Source organism: Pygocentrus nattereri, chromosome 9 (genome assembly GCF_015220715.1).
Source record: "Pygocentrus nattereri isolate fPygNat1 chromosome 9, fPygNat1.pri, whole genome shotgun sequence".
Classification (NCBI taxonomy): Eukaryota; Metazoa; Chordata; class Actinopteri; order Characiformes; family Serrasalmidae; genus Pygocentrus; species Pygocentrus nattereri.
In genome coordinates, this window is record NC_051219.1 from 24857780 (window position 1) to 24883235 (window position 25456).

A 25456-nucleotide genomic window follows, 5' to 3' on the forward strand; every position below is an offset into this window, starting at 1 on the left:
TGTCAACATCACTGTATTCTGGTCTGACCCAGACCAACTGTAAACTGAAAAAACAGTCAGAACTTGAATGTGTTTTGATAAAATTCAGTCTGAATCTGTCTGCAAACCAAAACAAGTCTGATTAAAGTCGATTCTAAACTGACAAAATTCTGTCTTAAACCAAATGTAGCCCAACAAATTTCTGTCTGAAACCAAATGTAGCCTGACAAAATTCTGACTGAACTTGAATATTTTGTCTGGATGTCTGATTGTAGCCCAATAAAAATCTGTCTGAATCGACTGTAGCCCAATAAAATTCTGTATGAATCGACTGTAGCCCAATAAAAATCTGTCTGAATCGACTGTAGCCCAATAAAATTCAGTCTGAATCAACCGTAGCCCAATAAAATTCAATCTAAATCAACCGTAGCCCAATAAAATTCAATCTGAATCTGACTGCAAACCAAAACAATTCTGTTTAAAGCCGAATCTAAACTGACAAAATTCTGTTTTAACCCAATTGTAGCCCAACAAAATTCTGTCTGAAACCAAATGTAGCCTGACAAAATTCTGCCTGAACTTGACTGTATACCTAGAATATTTTGTCTGAATGTCTGATTGTAGCCCAAAAAAATTCTGTCTGAACCCGACTGCAGCCCAGTAAAATGGTGTCTAAACCCAACTGTAAACCAGTAAAATTCTGTCTGAATGCAGCCGACAAAATTAAATTTTTTCGAAGCACCCAACTGTAACCTGACAAAAGTTCCTAGCTGCAAGCAACATATGTGACTCCAGTATGCTAAATCAAAATGATTGTATTGTGGACAAAAAAGCAAAGGAAAAAAAATAAGGTGGAAAAAGAAAAAAAAAAAAATAAAGAGAAACTTGAACACGAAATTTGAACCTGACCCAATCCTGACAAGAATTTGAGAAATATCAAATACAAACAGGTCCGTACAACCATTTTGCAATCACACTCCATCATTCATCACTCGCTCTCTGTCTCGCAGCTACAGATTTCATTAGCACTGTGGGGACATACACACTGCATTATGTTTTTCTACAATTGGACTACTTCAGACGAGAAATCCAATATATCCATCTCCGTTAGCCGGGGCAGTAAGCAAACATGCGAGCATCATTTTTCTTCTGTTTTGAGCTCCTGACAGCTGGAATCCCTGTTGCGGATGCTCATGCTGTAGTGGTATGTGTCCCTCAGATAAAAGACTCAGGCAGACGTTAAGAGCTTTGCATTATTGCAGTAATTAGGTGAGTGACAGCGGGCAAATTGAAATAGAAGAGTTACTAAGGAAACAGCCGCTGAGTCTTATTTTGGAAAGCAGCAAAACAAACAAGAGCATAACCTTCCATTCTGGCACTGACGTTAGAGCCAAAGCTACTGTAGAGTAAGAGAGTCACGCTGTAAATGTGCATCAACAATAAAGCAAAAACAAAGAATTTTAGAAAATGTATTCTGTAAACACACATATCTAGTCACTGGTGCACAGTTAAAGACTGTAGCTCATCTGTTCATACACAGTTTGTTATTCATCTTCTGTTCTTCATAAGTGGTCAGTTTCTGACCACATTGCTGCTCTTGAACCACACTCTACCCAGCAGTGACAGTGGTTACTGTAAATGAAAGAACAAGCTGGGTGTTTCTAATAAAGTGGCCAGTGAGTGGAAGTATAAGGTAGGTGTCTCAGAGGAAAGGAGAAGAGAGCGCGAGAGAGTAGAGCAAGAAGGGGAGAGAACTCGAAAGAAAAGAAAATAAGAAAGAGAGACTGACAGAGAGAGAGGGAGAGGGGGTGAGAGAGATATAGATAGAGAGAGAAAGAGAGAGAGAGAGAGAGAGAGAGAGAGAGAGAGGCTGGGTGTAATTGGGTTTCATTTCATGAAATCTTTCCACTTAGGCCCAAAATTGGGTCCAGCATGGACCTCTACTTTCACACCATTAGAAAAGAACTCACTGCTACTATTTCTGCACGAGAAAGAGTAAAGATAGAGACACACAGAGAAAGAAAGAGAGAGGGGTTACATTTTGAGAAGAAGTGGAAAGATGGGTATCAGACAGTGTGCCATTTTTGAGTAATGGTGACAGCAGCGAGAGAAGGGGTGGAGTGAATGAAATGAGAGAGAGAGAAGAAGGACAACGGGACAGCATGTGGGAGAGACAAAGAGAGGAAGAGAAGAAAAAAGATAGATATATAGAGAGATAGACAGATAAAGATATGAAGAAGAAAAAGAAGAAGAAGGAGAAGGCTGAGAAGGAGTGAACAAATAGAAGGAGAGTGTGAAAAGGTAGAAGAAGAGGGCAAAAAGAAAGAAAGAGAAGATGAGAGAAACAGGGAGAAAGAAGGAAGGATTGACAGAGAGTGAGAGAGTGAATAGAGAAAAGGAGAATGGGGGATGAGAGGTGAAAGAAAGAATGGTACAGAGATGAAAAAGAATAAGAAAAAACAAGAAAGGGAAAACCGAGAAGGAGACATAGAGAACAGAAACAGGAGAGAGAGAAGAAAGAGAGAAAGAGATGAAAGAGAAAACATTTAAGGAAAAAAGATCAATGAAAAAGAAAAAAGAAAGAAAAGAGGAGTGAGAGCGACAGATACACAGAGAGCGAGCACGAGAGAGAGAGAAAGAAAGGGAGAGAGCATACGTGTTGTATGTTGTTAAAGCTGTAAAAGTCTTCATCTCTGAGACAGTGTTGTGAAATGAAATCTTGGAATTTCTCCCAAAAACAAACTCATACAGACAGACTGGAATAAAGTAACTGTACTTAATTATGAAATTATGTCATTTAATTAATTTGAAGACATATAGAAAACCAGCAGTGAGAGCTGTGGGTCAGTGCCAGGTAAGTGTGTGATGCAGTGAAGTGTCACTGCAGTGTGAATATAAATAAATAAAGAGGGAACGATCGTGAACATCAGCAGTGGCCAGAGTAACACACATAATATTAAATCTAATCCAGACGCTTTATGGACTTTTATAGCTAATGATGATGTTGTAGAAGCACAACAGCAGTAATTTTGGAGACTGATGCTCTCAAATGGAGAAAGTGTGTCTTCCTCTCCATTTCTATTTCCTGAAAGATCATTTCGTCTCAATGTTTTTGGCAAATTTGTGAGAATCTTCAGGCGTAAACTTAATAAGCACGTCCTGAAGAGCTGCAGGCGGAATACAGAGCCATTACATACCCGGCTGGAAAACTGCCTCTCTCTCTCTCTCTCTCTCTCTCTCTCTCGCTCACTCTCTCTCTCTCTCTCTCTATATATATATATATATATATATACTGCTCAAAAAAATAAAGGGAACACTTAAACAACACAATACAACTCCAAGTAAATCAAACTTCTGTGAAGCAACACTGATTGACAATAAATTTCACATGCTGTTGTGTAAATGGAACAGACAACAGGTGGAAATTATTGGCAATTAGCAAGACACACTCAATAAAGGAGTGGTTCTGCAGGTGGGGACCACAGACCACTTCTCAGTACCTTTCTGCTTTCTGGCTGATGTTTTGGCCACTTTTGAATGTTGGTGGTACTTTCACACTCGTGGTAGCATGAGACGGACTCTACAACCCACACAAGTGGCTCAGGTAGTGCAGCTCATCCAGGATGGCACATCAATGCGAGCTGTGGCAAGGTTTGCTGTGTCTGTCAGCGTAGTGTCCAGAGGCTGGAGGCGCTACCAAGAGACAGGCCAGTACACCAGGAGACGTGGAGGAGGTCGTAGGATGGCAACAACCCAGCAGCAGGACCGCTACCTCTACCTTTGTGCAAGGAGGAACAGGAGGAGCACTGCCAGAGCCCTGCAAAATGACCTCCAGCAGGCCACAAATGTGCATGTGTCTGCACAAACGGTTAGAAACCGACTCCATGAGGATGGTATGAGGGCCCGATGTCCACAGATGGGGGTTGTGCTCACAGCCCAACACCGTGCAGGACGCTTGGCATTTGCCAGAGAATACCAGGATTGGTAAATTCACCACTGGCGCCCTGTGCACTTCACAGATGAAAGCAGGTTCACTCTGAGCACATGTGACAGACGTGACAGAGTCTGGAGACGCTGTGGAGAGCGATCTGCTGCCTGCAACATCCTTCAGCATGACCGGTTTGGCAGTGGGTCAGTAATGGTGTGGGGTGGCATTTCTTTGGAGGGCCGCACAGCCCTCCATGTGCTCGCCAGAGGTAGCCTGACTGCCATTAGGTACCGAGATGAGATCCTCAGACCCCTTTTGAGGCCATATGCTGGTGCAGTTGGCCCTGGGTTCCTTCTAATGCAGGACAATGCTAGACCTCATGTGGCTGGAGTGTGTCAGCAGTTCCTGCAAGATGAAGGCATTGAAGCTATGGACTGGCCCGCCCATTCCCCAGACCTGAATCCGATTGAGCACATCTGGGACATCATGTCTCGCACCATCCACCAACGCCACGTTGCACCACACACTGCCAGGAGTTGGCGGATGCTTTAGTTCAGATCTGGGAGGAGATCCCTCAGGAGACCATCTGCCACCTCATCAGGAGCATGCCCAGGCGTTGTAGGGAGGGCATACAGGCACGTGGAGGCCACACACAAAATACTGAGCCTCATTTTGACTTGTTTTAAAGACATTACATCAAAGTTGGATCAGCCTGTAGTGTGTTTTTCCACTTTAATTTTGTGTGTGACTCCAAATCCAGGCCTCCATTGGTTAATAAATTTGATTTCCAGTGATGATTTTTGTGATTTTGTTGTCAGCACATTCAACTTTGTACAGAACAAAGTATTCAATGAGAATATTTCATTCATTCAGACCTAGGATGTGTTATTTGAGTGTTCCCTTTATTTTTTGAGCAGTGTATATATATATATATATGAACTTAAAAAAGATGGTTCTTAAGATGGCAGTGGTTGTATCTGGAGTGCCTAAATAGTTCTTTGCCAGGTGAAATGGTACAGTTGAATCTTTTAGAAAATGGTTCTATGTAGCTCTGTCTATTTGGTGCTATACAGAACCATACACCTTATCCATCAGCCTGAAGAACCATTTCACCATGCAAATAGTTATTTCAGTGTTCATGGTTATACAGACCCATTACCTTCACTAAAGAACCTTGAAAAACTTTTCTTATCTAACCACCATTCATACCCATACATCTGTTTCCACCTAGAACCTTTTTGAAAATGGTTCTATATAGTATACAAGCCTCACATCATCACAATAGAAGTACTCTGTGTTTTGGTATGTAGAACCATATACACACATTCTCCATTAAATTATGTCTGTAGAGGGTCACGTCTTCTCACTTGAATTCAATTTCAAAATGAACACAGGAACACATAAACCACTGAATTTGTTCCAACTTTTGCACATGACTGTATATGTTAAAGTTTGAACTGTTACTATCATCCGTGTTTGTGTCTGCGGTGTCGCTCATCTCCGCTCTCTAAAAATAACCAACACGTCTGCTCTGTGTTTGTGTTTCTCCAGAGGAAACAAGAGATAAATTTCACATCCGCAGCAACAGATCATAACTGTAGGTATGGTAAATAAATAAATAAATAAATAAATGAAGAAATAATTTTGCACATCATGAAATAAAATATCCATCAAAGGAGACCCAGGAATGAACAGTTAGAATCCTATATCAGACAAGAATGGGACAACATTCCTCTCCCAAACTGTAGCAACTGGTTGCTTTACTTCCCAGATGTTTACAGACTGTTGTTAAAAGAAGAAGAGATGCTATACAATGGTAGACATGGCCCTGTCCCAACTTTTTGAGATGTGTTGCTGCCATCAAGTTCTAAATTCGTTACTATTTTTCATGAAATGGTAAAATGTCTCACTTTCAACATCTGATATGTGTTCTATGTTCTATTGTGAACAAAATATCTATGAGATGTGCAAATTATTGCATTCTGTTTTTATTTACATTTATTTACATTTTACACAGTCTCCCAACTTTTGGAAACCATGTGAAAAGCTCCTGACTTTAACTTTAACTGTTCTGCTTTGCTGACAGAATAAGAGCAGTTTCAGATAAATTAAAGATTTTTACTGGAGAAAAATCAACACAAATGTTTAGCAAGAAATTAGCTGCAGTCTGTGACTGAAAATTATGGCAAGAGCATTTAAATGTGTAAATCTACACTGAGGCTGAACTGAATTGTAGAGAGAGACAGAGACGGACTGCTGATCTTCACTGTAACTAATACAATCTAATGGTCTGTTCACTGAAATGTGCATGTTGGAAAAAAATAACAATAAACAAGACAAAGACACACACACACGCACACACACACACACACACACACACACACACACACACACACACACACACACACACACACACACACACACACAGTGAAATAAACAGATTACACTGCAGGAAAAACTGTAATGTTCTGTAATATTTGATAAATTGATTCAATCTGAAGAACGTTAATAAGAAAAACACTCAGACCTCATCTGTTCTTATTAGACAGAGAGCAAGAGGGAGACAGAGAAAGTTAAAGAGAGAGAGACAGAGAGAGGGAGAGAGAGAAAAGAGTAAGAGAGAGAGAGGAAAAAAGAGACAAAATGGGGGGAGAGTAGTAGAGAAGAGGGTAAGAAAGAGAGGAAAAGACAGAGATAAAGACAGGTAGAGAAAGAGAAATGGAGGGGAAGAGGGGAGAGAGGAAAAAAGGAGAGAAAGAGAGAGAAGAGGGGGAGAGAAAGAGGAAAACGAGAGAAAAGAGGGAGAGAGACAGAGAGAGAGGAAAAAAGAGAAAAATGGGAGTGGGGAAGACAGAGAGAGAGAGAAAGAAAGAAAGAGAGAGAAAGAGGAAGGAGGGGAGAGAGAGGGAGATATTCAGCATTTAAGCTCAAAAATGTGCTGGACATGTCCTAGTCGTCTCTAACTGTGTGGAGATGGTCAGTAATCTGTAACAGACAGATTGTGTTGTTCCTGACATACTGTATTTTTGTGTGCGACTAAAAGCTTTGAGAAGATGGTCACAGAATGTGTAGTTTCAGTAAATTCTCACCATTCCTAAGAAATAATGTATGGAGGTAATCGGCATGGTCAAAGTGCCTAGGCTTCCAGTGTAATCTCTGATAGCCATTTCCTCACTGACCCAGACCTAACATGTTTTCAATCTGAACGGCTGAGAAAGTTGTATTTATAACTCGTAGACTCAAGACTCTAGATGACACCCAAGTTTTTACCATATGTGATGTATGATGTGACCTTTGATTAGGGAAAAATGATAAACTGGCAGTGAATGTGATTAAATATACACTATATAATAATAATACTACTACTACTCCTAATAATGATAATAATAATAATACATTTTTATTCAGATGACTTTTTGTGCTCTATAGACTAATGTGATAAATTTAAGCAGTAATACAAGAAATTAGCGTTAAGAATTAATTTAGAATCATATAAGAAAATGACACAGAACAAATAAAAAAATACCATGAGATGTCATGAGAAATCATGTAGAGTTTTAATGAAGCACTGAGTTAAAGAACTGTGTTTTCAGATGTTTATTAAAACTGAGCTCTGAGTTTGATTGTCTAATAAATGCTACACTGAGCTCCACCATTTTCTGTATTATACAGAAGGTATTTGTAGAAGTCCAGTATCTGTAGCTCTAAAATCATGTGCCGGAACATAAACAGACAGACACTCTGTGATGTAAGTAGGTGCTAGGTCATTTAGAGCCTTAAAAACTAGTAGCAGAAACGGGAGTAATATGATCTCTCTTTTTTGTTAGGTTGTGTGAAGATGCATTTTGTATGAGTTGTAAATCAACTCTGCTTGTAACAAATGCATGAACAAGTTTCTTTGTGATGCTCTGAGACACAAAAGGCCTTACTTTAGCAATATTTCTGAAATAATAGAAAGCTACTTTAGTGACTGCATTTACACGTGGGATAAATCAGAGCTCAGAGTCTAAGTTTCCTACTTCAGGTTTGGTATGTGAAGCTAAAGAACCAAGTTCTTTCTCCACTGAGAAATATCTGACACACAGCTGGAACAGAAATGTATAACTGGGTCATCAGCACAGCTATGCATCACCTAGAGGTAGCATGTACAAAGAGAAAAGCAAAGGCCCTAAAACTGAACTTTGAGGAATCCCAAGAAATGACAAATCTTTTTGATGAATAATTTCCCATTGAAAGCTTGAACTGTCTATTAGCTAAATATGATTTAAACCATTCTAAAAGTGTGCCCAAGAGGCTGACACAGTATTCAAGATGTTGCATTAATGTACTGTGGTCAACGGTATCAAAAGAATTCTGTGCATCAGCGCTAAGCCTGTGGTCATTCACATGTTCTCTCAGTACTACGGTTAGAATGAAAGTCTAACTGAAACTCATATAACTTGTTTGATATTAGATATGCATTTAATTGTTTGAAAACAATTTTTCTAAGCCTTTACTTATAAAAAGTAATTTGTATGGAAGGATCTATGCTACTCTTTTTTAGCAGAGGCTTCACAAGGGCAGTTTAAAAAGCATCTGGACAAGCACCTGTTGACAGAAAACAATTTACAATGTGAACAACATCTTAAGGAATGAAGTAATAACAGGGTCAAGATCACATATGGACAAAAGTATTAAAACCCTCCTCCTAATTACTCAGTTTAGGTATTTCACATCAAACCACTCTGTATGACTCTTCTTACTTCTTAGCCACTAAATTATGCATACATTTTGTACATTAAATGGAATTTCCCTTTCAGTCTCCCTTTGTTTATCAATGAATACGTCTGCATTCTGCTGGTGTATAAATCTATACTGCAAAATATGGTATTTTAGTAGTGAAACAAACTTAAATGGAGTAAAATTATATGCACATAATTTTGGTGCATATTTATCACATATTAAAGCACTTAGGTAAAAATGTTATCTTATAATAAGCTTCATTCCTTATCAATAGCTGACTTTAAATTTTATTTCAAATAACACACATAATGTAATTTTTGTTAATGATTTAATTAAAAGGCAGACTAAGGCTTTAGTGAGAATGTTGAATGAAAGATGAACACGCAATGCTGAGGTGTTCTAAAAGCTGTAATGTGAAGCAGACTTAAACAAAGTGTAATTAAAGCCAGAGCTAGAGTGAGGACATGCGCTCGGCTCGTTGTGATGGGAACTGCTCTAATCGACCAGCGGCTATTAACAGCAATAAAGCCGTCCTCGCTTCCAAACATTTGTCAGTTCGTCTGCAGGAATCCTGCCAATTAGAGTAACAAAATGTCTTCCCACATCCGGAATGTTCCGTGGCAGGAAGGGCCTCAGGGCTCCCGGCCGTTTTTAACTTTTTAACTAGACTTTGTGTCAGGCTGAGATTTCCCTTCATTTGCATGCGGTGAATTACGTGAGATTGATTTCGTGTGCTGAGCAGCTACTGCCAGTGCCATTATGAGGTTGTTACGGAAATGAGAGGTGTATCTTAATCTGTACGCAGGCGCTCTGCTGGAAACTGAGACAGAGCCTCTTACTGAGGTTCCCTCTGCAGATTCTCTGAGCCTGAGAGGACGCTTACAATTCAGTTTGTTCATACAGAGTAGGTATGAGAGAGAGAGAGAGAGAGAGAGAGAGAGAGGTACTTAGGGACTATACTTCTCTCTCTTTTTCTCTCTCTGTGTTCACTGATGCCTGTGTAGAGCAGTTCTGCTATTAAATTTGTTATATAGATATGATTTTCTTTTGGATACTAAAAATGCCCCTATTTACATTGTAGACACGGTGACCCCTGGCTCCTGTCATCATTAGCTGCACACAATGAGTTTCTACATAATGAACCATAGCCGTTAGCCGTTAAATAGATAGAGACAGGCTTATTTTAGCCATTAACCCTTAAAAAAAAAAAAAAAAATATATATATATATATATATATATATATATATATATATATATATATATATAGGCTAACATTAACCATTAACCCCAGACACATAGAGCCCTTAACCATTTAACAGGCAGAGAGATGCTAATGTTAGTCGTTCACCGTTAAACAGATCGACAGGCTAATGTTATTCACCCTTAAACAGAGACATTAGCTATTAACCATTAAACAGATAGAGAGAAGGTAATGTTAGTCTTCATCCTTGAACCGATAGAGACCTTAGCTTTTAACCTTTTAACAGATAAAGAGTGACTAATATTAATCATTCACCCTTAAACAGACGGAGAGAGGCTAATGTTAGTCAGGAACCCTTGAACAGATGGAGAGAGGCTACCGTTAGTCAGTAACCCTTGAACAGATGGAGAGAGGTTAACATTAACTGCAACTCTTGAACAGAGGAAGAGAGGCTAACATTAGCTGTTAACCTTTAAACAGATGAAGAGAGGCTAACATTATCGGTTAACCTTTAAATAGATAGAGAAAGGCAAACATTAGTCAATAACACTTAAACAGACACAGAGAGCCTAATGTTAGTCATTCACCCTTAAACAGAGAGAGGCTAACATTAGCCAATACCACTTAAACAGGGTAATATTAGCCGTTAACTGTTAAACAGAGAGAGGCTAACAATAATGTAACGTTATCCATTAATCTAAACAGGCAGAGACAGGCATTGAAGGTGAGGACACACAGATTTGCCAGCGTTTGCTCCTGCAGTGCTTATGTTGCAAATGGGACGAGCGTAATTGCTGACCATAAAATGGTTTGCGAAAGTGAATCCTGAGATTTCAAACTTTCTAACAGCATATTGCATCACCATGCTGGAAAATTTGATACATAAAAATGATGTATAAAAAAAAACTGAAGTGAACAGCTTGGTGGAAGTGTACCAGTACCAGTACAGTATTCTAGAAAAGGTTCAACATTGGAAGCATTATTAGCTTGCGTTCACTCATTCATGAACTTTCTCTTCATATTTGACTCTGTCATTATGGCAGATGTAATAAACAATTTGTCAATTTTTGCAGCACACATATATAAACACATTTAGAGGCAGATGGGTTGACAGTTAATGGAAAGTGTGCTGCCGTAGCCTCTGCGCTGACTGAGTGTTAGCAGTCAGGAGTGGTTTGTTAGCACGGCTGTCTGATGTGTTTCCTTTGATCAACACTGCTGTCTCAACTCAAAAACACACAACAGCACAACAGCGCTGACGCCAGACTCTGTAAAACTAAGGCTAAACAACATATACGTTGTACAACGTACCTATAAAAAAATGTATTCATTTTTTAGCACAAAACATATTTAACAGAAAATAACATGAAAAGCCTCAACAACTAAATCTAATATCAGCTGTTTGAGTGTTCAATGTGTCACTCTTTACCTTTATTACAGCTTCCATTCTTTTCAAGAGGCTCACTTTCAGTTTCTCAAAGAAATCTGCAGACACACCTCCAAAGATCAGTCTGTATCTCACCAAAACACAGTCAGATAAGCATGCCTGCCCAGCAGACAGCGATAACGCCACATAACATGTACCATTAAAAACATTGAGAAGAACATGCGTGAGCATATGTACTGCACAAAATATACAATTTTCTAACAAAGTAATGGCGGCATGTTACAGACACAGACTCTAAGTCTCTCTAATTCTACATTTCATGCAATTTCAAAGTTCCTGCCACGGTTGTTTACATTGTGTGACCACTGTACTGCTTGTCACCATCCAAATAATTCCAAACACATTCAGTGATGTTGAGGTCTGGACTCTGGGGTGGTCAGTCCATTATTGACAGAAACCTTTTTAAAGACACTAGTTTTGGAATCTCCTGTTTTATTCACTTTGACTTTGTCCTTTCAGTACGCAAGTCTATTATGTGATCTTTCTAATATCCTCAAAATATCTCCTGAAAAATGAATATGTTGAACTCAATGGCTTTCAAATTTAATGAAAATTAAATAAATGAATAGTATCTGACTGTTGATTAATAATTATAATTTGTTAATTTATTTATCAAAATATTGGTATTTGACATGCTAATAGCGCAGAAGGCTGTAGTCAGGGATGCAGGAAGGTGTTTGAAGTTGGGGTACCAAAATTTTGAGTGATGTAAAGCACGCTGCCACTGGACTCTGGAGCAATGGAAACGCATTCTGTGAAGTGACGAATCACACTTCTCTATCTGACAGTCTGATGGATGAGTCTGAGTTTGACGGATGCCAGGAGAACATTACCTGCCTAACTGCATTGTGCCAACTATAAAGTTGTGGTGGAGGAGGGATAATGCAATGGGGATGTTTTTCAGAGGTTGGTCTAGGCCCCTTATTTCCAGTGAAGGAAAATATTAATGCTTCAGCAGTACAAGACATTTTTGGACAGTTGTATCATTCCAACTTGGGGAAGAACCTTTTTTGTTCCAACATGACTGAACCCCAGTGCACAAAGCAAGGTCCATAAAGGCATGACTGGGTGAGTCTGGTGTGGAATAATTTGGACTGGCCCTCACAGAGCCCTGACCTCAACTATATCAAACACCTTTGGGATGATTTAGAACAGAGATTATGAGCCAGGCCCTCTAGTCCAATATTGGTGTCTGACCTCACTAATGCTCTTCTGGGTGAATGGGCAAAAAATCCCACAGACACTTTCCAACATCTTGTAGGAAGCTTCCCAGAAGAGTGGAAGGTATTATAACTGCAAATGGGGGACCAACTCCATATTAATGCCTATGGATTTAGAATAGGATTCATAATAGCTTCTGTGGGTGTAATGTGTAGGTGTCCCATTACTTTTGACCATATAGTGAATTTGATGTGCCCTGAGTGACACACTAAGACAGTGCCACACACTAACACTCTGCTCTCTTGATCCGAATGAACTTAATACCAATTAACTTAGCAGCGATTAGTCAAGACGGTAGATATGTGGAGCAGGAGTCATTTAAATCTGCCGTGTTGCCCTTTCCATCCTTTCTCATCACGAGGTTGTGCATGACTCAAATCCAGAGTTATGAGCCTATGAAGACGTTGTGCATGACTCACATCCGGAGTTATGAGCCTATGAGAAATTGTGTTGAGATTATTGTAAGATTAAGATTGTAACTGTGTTAAGATTATTTAGGTTATATATATATATATATATATATATATATATATATAAATTCATTTTTTTCATATATATATATATATATATATATATAAATTCATTACTTGTTTTAAGTGATTTTCCATTGAAATGTTTTAACTATATTGGCAGATCATTTTAACTGATCCAGCTATATGTCTTATAACAATCAAACATAGTGTGAGCATTTTATGTGATAAATTACTTAAACAAATATAACAGCTCCAGAAATAAGTTAATTAATAACTTAATAAACTTCATGAGAAATGTTAAACATAATGATTATATTTAAGATCACTTTACTTGCCAAGATAATGAGAGAGGGGGGGGGGGGGGGGGGATAAGAGAAAAAGAAAGAATTGAAGAAAAAGACACAGATAGAAAGATGGAGAGAGTGAAAACAGTGACAGTCCAGTTAAGGCCTGCAGCTAAATCTCTCTCTATTGGCCGGTTGAGAGTAAACGAGGGCCGAAGGGAGGGCAGCTGGTTCAGTTATTACTTAACATCCGGCTGTTTTTCCACATGAATCATTACTGTCTTCCACTGTATTCCATCAGAGTCACACGGTTTCATCCTGTGCACTGAAGGCAAACAGCACCATGAACCTGCTTTCAGGTCTGTCCACTCTACAATCTTTCAATCGGAAACCATGGAAACTGAAGGCTGTTCAGTGCTGAATGAGTTCTTCTGACACCGAAAATGCAAAATAATTTTAGACGACTCTTTAAACTTTAACAAATTTCTAAAACAGAGTGCATCATGCATTTAGTTTCTCATATAATGTCATTTTGTCTTGAGGGCAATCACACCAGATGGCAAGGCAAAGACAGAGTTTAACACACATAACGAGTTTCAGCTACGAATAAGAACTCCAACTCCCACATCTCCTTAGAAATCACATGACACAAACAGAGTTGAACTTACTGGACTGGACCTGTTGGTGCTATTATGCATAGCAAAAGCACAAACTGAAGATTAATATGGGATTGGAAAATGCTCAAATCACAGTGAGAGGAGGAGAAACATTTCACTACAAAGTGGCAGCTGAGCTGAAATTCTACCTGTGAGTGACCTGACGTCTGGATCCAAACATAATAGTCATTATAAACATGATAAACATGATAACAGCTCTCATCTGCCTGTGTTATACACTCAGCTCCTCTGTCTCCACACCCTTCTGTTCTCTGCTCTTCTAGCTTTCTGGTTGGCTGCTGTTTGAATCAATCATCTCTGACCTTCTCAAACTGCATGTTTTGAGTCATAAATATTAAACATGTTTGATAATACCGCAGGGTCTCCGATCGCTTCAGAGCTCAATCAGACAGCTAAAGGTTTACTCATTTTTCCTCTCATACTAACAGATCATCCGCGCCATCAGTTGCTTCCAATCGAGCTTCCGACCTGGGCGAAAAAAAAGAAAGAAAGAAAAAAAAAACGCTTCAGGCCACGCATTAGGATCTCATTCCCATGCCTCAGTAAGCAATAGCCACTATTTAATTATCTTGTTCCCATGTCTTTCTAAGATATGGACACACATTGTTTTTATTTATTCAGGATGTCACCAGCTAAGCTAAAGTTCATAAATTATGCAGTGTCTATACATGATTCAGTATCAATTAATCAGTATTATGAATGATTCAGAATCTAATATGAATGATTCGGTATCTACTAGAAACGACTCAAAAAGTACAAATAGTACAAATGAACTTTTAATATTTATATATGAAATACTATGAATTATAACATATCTACCATAAATAACTCAGAAAAATAATATTACTGATGGATAGAAGGAGAAAGAGAGATAGACTAAGAGAAATAGATAGAGGTAGAGTAAGGAAAGAGAAAGTGAGAGAGAGAGAGCGAGAGAGAGAGAGAGAGAGAGAGAGAGAGAGAGAGAGTTTGATGTCTACTGGATGTCTGACAAAACTGGTGGAGGGTTCGTGCCAAAGCTTCTCTACATGAGCCAAGCTGGACCTTCTGTCAGCTTTGCGTCGTCCCTGGCAACCACTGCTTTCTCCAGGAATTTTGTCTCCACGGACGCACCTGGACATGCTGAGCTGATTGGTCGACAGCTGCCAGCATGACAAATGAGCTGGACATGCTTATACACACACTCTCAGACGCTCTCACGCTAGTGTGCATCAGTTTATTTCCATGACTGTATCTAAATGCTGCTATGCTACACTCAGTAACGGGACCAATCACGATTCATACTGTGATATGAAATCCAAATATAATCTGAGACTTTTCAATTCTAAAGCACCTGTATCACAGGAAAACCACATTATTAGCATTATTGAAGAGTTTAATATAAACGTGTACGTTCACTACCCAGTTCATACAGTCTATATATGGAAGCTAAGCTGCAAAAACAGCCTGTTTTGACTCTATCGCTTTTGTGGAGTCACAAAAACTAATTTACATACATCCACTCATGTGGAGTAAGATGTGGAATGAGACTTTACACACTGATGAGTTCACATTTCAGCTTAGATTACTTGGATGGTGAGAAGTAGAAAATGCTGAACCAACTTCTAAAGGCCATCGTACACCAGCAGAGGAAGCCTAAAACGGCAAGTTCAGGTAGTTTTACCCTCTATTCATGTAAACTGAATGAAATAAAGTCCCAATCCCATGTCTTATTTTCACCCCTACCCCTTGTTTTTGAGTGTCTCCTTGTCCCTTGGAACTGAGTTACAAGTGGTAGTGGGTGGAATCTGCCTCTATGAAATGGGACAACCCTCAGATAAAAAAGAAAATTACTTCATTAACAGCTACTAGTGATGCTCTGTACGCAACACTGCCAGACTGTAGTGATAGCAGAGCATGGTTCAGCTCCTCACTGCTGGGCTTTAGTTACATTTAGGTCATCATATGCATCATTAGCAGCTTCTTGTTTGAATTTCCCCGTTCCATCTTAAATGGAGCAGCAGTTCTGCCATTTAAGGTGGAATGGAAAATTTAGCTAGTTAGCCACCGAGACATTAACATACTACTAGCGACTTTATATGCTTGTTATGAAGAAAAGGACCATAATACATTGAAATGACATTAAACTAAGATGATGCAATGGTTATCAAATTTTTAGTGGAGAAAATATTCACATTTGTGGGTTTCTTTGGTTGCTTGTGCAGCCATCACTTGTTTTCTCAAAACACTCTGGAGTGTGCCTCTGAAAAAACTTAGTTTGGAAGGCCATGTAGCCTTAGCCCTACCCCTCCATCTCAACAAGATTCGGGACACCCTACCCCTAGACATAAATGTGTAAAATGGAGGGGTACCACTAAACACTAGATAAGCAAAGAGAGAGAGACAGACAGACTGACAAAGATAGATGGGTAGAGAGAGAGACAGAGCAAGATAGATAGAGACAGATAGAGCGAGACAGATGGATAGGTAGAGAGAGAGAGAGAGAGAGAGAGAGAGAGAGAGAGAGAGAGAGACCTTTTCACAGCTCTGTATTTGACATTGACTCAAATGACATAAACAAACCTGAGAGGATGAAGTTTTTGTGTGACAGCTGTGAGAAAATTTACCGACAACAGCTCATATATCAGCTCACCCTCAGCTTTAGGCCTTTAGGAGCAAGGTTAACAGATGAAAGTAAATCGTTTTGTGTGCTTCTTGTTGACAATAAGCTACGATATTCAGTTGATCCGTTGTGGTGAAACGCTTCTGCTGTAAAACTGAATCTCACATCAGAAACGAGAAAAACAGCATGGTTATCGCCGCTGTGCGAACGCATTAAACTCAACCATTTCATTTGAGAGATGATATCTGGTTTAATGTCTCTCATTCCTCCACCTTCATTTTCCTCTCTCTCACTCCCTCTCCCCGTCACACTCCCTCAGATGCTGCTGTGGGACATTGTGGGTAATTACCTAAAGGTAGAATTACCCTCCAGTAAAATCCTTTAGATTTACATTAGTAGCTCCAGAAAATACTCTTAACCCTAAACTCATCTTTTCTTAACTTTACACTTTTGTGAAATATGTGTATCATCTGTAAAGTTTTCTTACATCATTTCTTCTCTTTTCTCTGAAGAATGTTTCTAAGAACAAGTGATATTTTTGAAATCATATTCTTTATATTTTATTAAAGGACACAGTTTTTGAAGTTTCATGTACAATCTTTAAAAAAGACTCTTCAAGGGTTCTTTAGTAAAAGTAATGGCTCTATATAGAACCATTAACACCCAAAATATAACACATTCTCCAGCAATCTGAAGAAGGGTTTTTTAAAGGGTTCTTTAGTAAAGGTAATGGTCCTATTTAGAACCATTTCAGGCTAAAATGCTTTGTTGCATAATGCAGTCTTTCTTCAGATTAATAAAAATGTGCTGTATATTGTTCTATATTGAATATGGTTCTATATATCACCAAAAAGAGAGCTGCTGTTTTATGTAGGCTTTATATTGTAACAACAGCAGCACCTTTGTTGATGCCACATAAAATCATTTTTTAAAAAAAAGTTCTATATAGGACCATATACAAAACAACATACACCATCAATCTGAAGAGCCATGCATGGTTTTATATACATATACATATATATATATATATATATATATATATATATATATAGAGAGAGAGAGAGAGAGAGAGAAAACAATTTATATCACAATACCTACATTTAGAGTCAGTTATACATTAAATCTAATGAGAAACTGTAGAACAGGCTCAGTTTATACCACAATACCTACATTTAGAGCCGGTTATAAATTTTGAATCAAATTTATTTTGTATGATCGTCAAAGGTGGCACTGTTTGGACAATTTTTTTCTTGTAATTGTTTTCGTTTGTTATACTCCAGCTCCACAGTGTGCTTAATGTTTAAACCACAGCATATGTTTAAACGAAGAAAGAAGTCTTGCTCACAAGCTCTGCTGGGTCTTCATATCTCATAACTCTGAGCCTGAAATGCTCCGATTTGCTCTGACGTTGAGCCTCAGGACTTTTTCTCCTCTCCATCAATCTTGTTCCTCCCGTTCCATCTACATTTTCTCCCTCACTTATTCCCCTCCTGCTCCATCACTCACTGCTCCTGCTGTAGGCATGGGCGTTTATGAAATAATGCATCACGTTTATTTGTGAACACTCTTATACATCTCAAATCTTACACTATTTATCCAGCTGCACACTAATGATATTTCTGTAAAACAAGTCTCATTAGAACAAGATTTCACTTCTTCAAGCTAGATGTCTACAGACTGGACACTTTATCAGAAACCCCTCCACATGGCTGCTGCACAGTTTGAGAACGTAGCTCATCTGTTGATGTGCAGTGTGACTTTGCCATCCTCTAGCCCTTCGTCAGTGGTCAGTTTCTGACCACAGATATGCTCTTGTCTGGATATTTTTGGTCCACCACTCAAATAATATCTGGACACATTGGTCAGAAAGTGACCAATGATGAATAAGGTAGAGGGAGTCTGAAAAACTGCAGCAACAGATGGACAACAGCCTTTAATTGTACACCTACATACTGCAGCTATAAGGTAGGTGTTTCTAATAAAAGTGGCCAGTAAGTGGAAGCACAAGGTATGTGTTCCTAATAAAAAGTGGCCAGTGTGTGGAAGTACAAGCAGGGTGTTTCTTATAAGTCACCAGTGAGTAGGATGGTGTTTCTAATAAAGTGGCCAATGAGTAGAGAAACAATGTAGGTGTTTCTGATAAAGTGGCCAGTTAGTGGATGCACAAGGTGGTATTTCTAAAAAAAAGTGTCCAGTGAGTGAAAGCACAATGTGGGTGGGGGTTTCTGATAAAGTGACCAGAGAGTGCACAGGAAATGCATTATAGAAAGGGCTGCTTACATGCTTCATTGTAAGAAGTTGCAGAAAGTTATTTAAAAGGCTCAAGGCTACAGAGAAGAGCCCCTTAAAGATTTTAATACTGCAATGACTGAGAATGATTTTGTGAAATGTTGCAGGGTGGACTTTAGGAGGCTAATCCTGTTGGTCAGGATTTTCCTTTCAGAATCCTTTTACATGTAAAATTGCTCTTCATCCACAGAAAATGTTTTCTAAGGGAACTGAACAGAGCTGAACTCTGGGGCCTCACAATACCTACATTTAGAGTCAGTTATTCATTCAACCTAATGAGAAACTGTAGAACAGACTCAGTTTATATCACAATACCTACATTTAGAGTCAGTTATTCATTCAACCTAATGAGAAACTGTAGAACAGACTCAGTTTATATCACAATACCTACATTTAGAGTCAGTTATTCATTCAACCTAATGAGAAACTGTAGAACAGACTCAGTTTATATCACAATACCTACATTTAGAGCCAGTTATTCATTCAACCTAATGAGAAACTGTAGAACAGACTCAGTTTATATCACAGTACCTACATTTAGAGTCAGTTATTCATTCAACCTAATGAGAAACTGTAGAACAGACTCAGTTTATATCACAATACCTACATTTAGAGTCAGTTATTCATTCAACCTAATGAGAAACTGTAGAACAGAGTCAGTTTATATCACAATACCTACATTTAGTCAGTTATTCATTCAACCTAATGAGAAACTGTAGAACAGACTCAGTTTATATCACAATACCTACATTTAGTCAGTTATTCATTCAATCTAATGAGAAACTGCAGAACAGACTCAGTTTATATCACAATACCTACATTTAGACTCAGTTTTTCATTCAACCTAATGAGAAACTGTAGAACAGACTCAGTTTATATCACAATACCTACATTTAGAGTCAGTTATTCATTCAACCTAATGAGAAACTGTAGAACAGACTCAGTTTATATCACAATACCTACATTTAGTCAGTTATTCATTCAACCTAATGAGAAACTGTAGAACAGACTCAGTTTATATCACAATACCTACATTTAGAGTCAGTTATTCATTCAACCTAATGAGAAACTGTGGAACAGACTCAGTTTATATCACAATACCTACATTTAGAGTCAGTTATTCATTCAACCTAATGAGAAACTGTAGAACAGACTCAGTTTATATCACAGTACCTACATTTAGAGTCAGTTATTCATTCAACCTAATGAGAAACTGTAGAACAGACTCAGTTTATATCACAATACCTACATTTAGAGCCAGTTATTCATTCAACCTAATGAGAAACTGTAGAACAGACTCAGTTTATATCACAGTACCTACATTTAGAGTCAGTTATTCATTCAACCTAATGAGAAACTGTAGAACAGACTCAGTTTATATCACAATACCTACATTTAGAGTCAGTTATTCATTCAACCTAATGAGAAACTGTAGAACAGACTCAGTTTATATCACAATACCTACATTTAGTCAGTTATTCATTCAACCTAATGAGAAACTGCAGAACAGACTCAGTTTATATCACAATACCTACATTTAGACTCAGTTTTTCATTCAACCTAATGAGAAACTGTAGAACAGACTCAGTTTATATCACAATACCTACATTTAGAGTCAGTTATTCATTCAACCTAATGAGAAACTGTAGAACAGACTCAGTTTATATCACAATACCTACATTTAGTCAGTTATTCATTCAACCTAATGAGAAACTGTAGAACAGACTCAGTTTATATCACAATACCTACATTTAGAGTCAGTTATTCATTCAACCTAATGAGAAACTGTGGAACAGACTCAGTTTATATCACAATACCTACATTTAGAGTCAGTTATTCATTCAACCTAATGAGAAACTGTAGAACAGACTCAGTTTATATCACAGTACCTACATTTAGAGTCAGTTATTCATTCAACCTAATGAGAAACTGTGGAACAGACTCAGTTTATATCACAGTACCTACATTTAGAGTCAGTTATTCATTCAACCTAATGAGAAACTGTAGAACAGACTCAGTTTATATCACAGTACCTACATTTAGAGTCAGCTATTCATTCAACCTAATGAGAAACTGTAGAACAGACTCAGTTTATATCACAATACCTACATTTAGAGTCAGTTATTCATTCAACCTAATGAGAAACTGTGGAACAGACTCAGTTTATATCACAATACCTACATTTAGAGTCAGTTATTCATTCAACCTAATGAGAAACTGTAGAACAGACTCAGTTTATATCACAGTACCTACATTTAGAGTCAGTTATTCATTCAACCTAATGAGAAACTGTGGAACAGACTCAGTTTATATCACAGTACCTACATTTAGAGTCAGTTATTCATTCAACCTAATGAGAAACTGTAGAACAGACTCAGTTTATATCACAGTACCTACATTTAGAGTCAGCTATTCATTCAACCTAATGAGAAACTGTAGAACAGACTCAGTTTATATCACAATACCTACATTTAGAGTCAGTTATTCATTCAACCTAATGAGAAACTGTAGAACCGATGTAGTTCATACTGCAATATGCCATAATATAACTTATTGTATTATATATCACAAATCTTAATAATTACAATACAGTTGTTTCATACACTATAAATAAATGTTGATGATGTGTTAACTAAGTAACCTCACTGCATTATAATTTAGATTTTACTGATACTTCAGGTTTCTTACTTTTTACATTAGAATATAGATTTTTTTGTGGAGAATGATACAGTTCTGTTGTCATTTTTAAGGATATGTGAGATCGTAAGTATTGCAATATGACACACTGTGATACATAGCCGTGTGCAAAAGTCTGGGCACCCTCAAAAAATGTTGTTGATCTTTAGTGTAAATAAGTGAACACATCCTCTACAGAGACACATTTGAATACTCAGTTGTTGTTTATTTGCTGAGTTTAACACATTGGGGAAAAATAAACATAGAATAGAGCCTGTGAAAAAGTTATAGCACATTTGATATTTTGTTTTATTTGTTTTTTCCAGAAATTAGCTATATTTAAGTGTGTTCTCTGCAGTGGATGTGTTCATGTAATAAGGTCATTTTCACCTAGAAACTCAAAAAAACATGATTCAGAAGTTTCCACATAAATGTACTGTGATTTATTACTTTTGAATACAAATTAATCCTCCAAAACAGAACTGTTTTTAGAGTGCTGCTAAATCCTTATAAAGTACCTATTGCTGTAAAACTACTTCATGTTTTGCTATCAATCACACAGCTTCAGTTCTGCAGGGTATTAAAAAACATGATGTATCCCTCAGCTAAATGTCTTCTGATCCATTACTGAAGGGCTGAAGGCCTCAGTCCTGAATGCACCTTCAGGACACTCATGTTTACCCTTCAGTTAACTCATTGCCAGTGCAGAGCGAGTCTGGCTGGAGGGATGATGATAGTAAAAAAAGAGATAAAAAGTGCATTGATTTAATTATGATGCAATTTTTTTATTTATTCTCATTTTGATATACGGTTGCAAAAGGTTGTGTGCCCTTGGTCAAATTCCATGTTTTTATTGATAAATAAAGTAAATAAGTTAACACATAAACCCCCAGAGACACATGTTTAATGCATAATTACTGTTTATTTATTTTATTTAACATATTGGGAAAAAAATAAAACAAAATGGGGCCTGTTTAAAAGTTATGGCACATTTTAAACTGCTGTATTTTTACAAATATGGTAAAGTCAGTACATAAACCGAAACTGTGCACTAAAACTGGCAGACAAATGCCACATATAGGCATGTTCTCTGCAGAGGATATGTTCACATAGACAATGAACAATGCATGGAGTGTTCAAACTTTTGTGTTGCTTTATATTCAAATTACACCACATTAACCTAAAGATATCTGCATAATTACATAATAAGTTACAGTTATAGGAAACACTTTAATTGGAGTGGTCTTCTATAGATGATTAATAAACTTAACTGATTATCAACAACACATCAACAACATATGAGTGAAATAGCAGTAATGAAGCATCTGAATACATGAAAACAAGATGTTCTGTTGATACATTACTTACATTAAGTAGATGTATTGTTAATGTGTTACCTCCATTAGTCAAAACCAAACCTTACCCAACCTTACCAAACACCTAACCTTACCAAACCTTACCCAAGACCTAATATTACCCAACCTTAACAAACACCTAACCTTATTACCCAAGCTTACACCTAACCTTACCCAACCTTACCCAAGACCTAATATCATCCAACCTTATTCAAAACCCAATATTACCCAACCTTACCAAACACCTAACCTTGCCCAACCTTACCCAAGACCTAATATTACTCAACTTTACCAAACACCTAACCTTACCCAACCTTACCCAAACACTTAACCTTACCAAACCTTACCCAAGACCTAATATTACCCAACCTTAACAAACACCTAACCTTACCAAAACCTAATATTACCCAACCTTACACCTAACCTTACCCAAGACCTAATATCATCCAACCTTATTCAAAACCTAATATTACCCAACCTTACCAAACACCTAACCTTGCCCAACCTTATCCAAGACCTAATATTACCCAACTTTACCAAACACCTAACCTTACCCAAACACTTAACCTTACCAAACCTTACCCAAGACCTAATATTACCCAACCTTACTAAACACCTAACCATACCCAACCTTACCAAACACCTAACCTTACCCAACCTTACCCAAGACATAATATTACCCAACTTTACCAAACACCTAACTTTACCCAACCTTACCCAAAACCTAATATTACCCAACCTTACCAAACACCTAACCTTACCCAACCTTACCAAACACCTAACCTTACCCAACCTTACCGAACACCTAAACTTACCCAACCTTACCAACACCTAACCTTACCAACCTTACCCAAAACCTAATATTAACCAACCTTTCCCAAACACTTAACCTTACCCAACCTTACCAAACACCTAATATTACCCAACATTACCAAACACCTAACATTACCCAAACACTTAACCTTACCAAACCTTACCCAAGACCTAATATTACCTAACTTTACCAAATACCTAACTTTACCCAACCTTACCCAAAACCTAATATTACCCAACCTTACTAAACACCTAACCTTACCCAACCTTACCAAACACCTAACCTTACCCAACCTTACCCAAGACATAATATTACCCAACTTTACCAAACACCTAACTTTACCCAACCTTACCCAAAACCTAATATTACCCAACCTTACCAAACACCTAACCTTACCCAACCTTACCAAACACCTAACCTTACCCAACCTTACCAAACACCTAAACTTACCCAACCTTACCAACACCTAACCTTACCAACCTTACCCAAAACCTAATATTAACCAACCTTTCCCAAACACTTAACCTTACCCAACCTTACCAAACACCTAATATTACCCAACATTACCAAACACCTAACATTACCCAACCTCAACCCAAAACTTAATCCTCACCCTAGCCTAGACCTCAACCCAAAGCCTAATCCTAACCCTAACCCTGGCTCTAATCCTAACTATGGCTTTAACCCAAAATCTAATCTTAACACACACCCTAGCCCTAATCCTAGCCCTAACCTTAAACTAAACCCAACACCTAATCCTAACCCTCACCCTAGACCTTATCCTAACCATAATCTTGACCTCAACCCAAAATCTAATCCTAACCTTAAACTCTATGCAAAACGTAATCCTAACTCTCATTTGTTTTTGACATCTTACTAAGAGTCTGCTGAGTGTAATAAATAAAATGATGAAAATAAAGTGCGACCCAGTTATATAACAAACTGCACTCTGTATACCATTTCCATTTTGTATTGATCAGAGTTATTATAGTTAACAAAAACAACAGTCTTGTTTTGTTAATAAGAAGTTAATAAGTTGAAAGTCAGACTCTAATCTGCTAATACTATAGTTATAGCAGTTACTTATACAGTGTTACTGTAGTTTTGAATTTATCATTAGTTATTATTTTTATTTAGGTTTTGATTTTGGCTTTAGTTGTTTTTATTTTCTGAAAAAGTATGGGTCATTTTTCCATCCTCAAAACAATACTGTACACAACATCAACTGTTCATCACATTCATATCATAATAAAATATTTCCTCTTATGCTCACAAACACGGTCCATCATCACTCCCCCACGTTACAAACACAAACATGGTATGAAATGATAGTTTAGAATTTGCACTTTCCACACAAGTTCTGCTCTTGTTTCAATGAGCTAGAAGTCAGAATGTTACAAGTCATTTGTAACAAACTACATTATGGTTTAATTAACGACAACTGAAATTTGTTATTATTATTAAAAGTTATTATTACTGCCACTCTCAGTCTCATTTCAGGATAAATGTCAGAGAAAAATTTCCAGCTGACAGAAACATACAAGACAAATCCAAACAAGGAAACCATCCATCCATCCATCCATTTTCTAAGCCGCTTCTCCGTCAATTAAGAAATAATGCAGATGGGAAAGATAATATGTACATTAAATGAGAGTGTGATCTATTTACTTATCCATTTATTTATTTCCCTTTTCAAATGCCATTGCTAATTCGGAACCAATTGAGGGAGATAAAGTTCAAATCTGCCACAGATGAAATAATTGCAAAATAAATGTAAACAACATTGAG

The 25456-nt window shown here is 37.7% G+C and overlaps 1 protein-coding gene across 1 annotated transcript in view; it reads right to left on the bottom strand.

Annotated features, from left to right (window-relative positions):
* The window catches only part of LOC108442511 (cadherin-4-like), a 530226-nt gene that overhangs the window by 76009 nt on the left and 428761 nt on the right, over positions 1 to 25456 (bottom strand).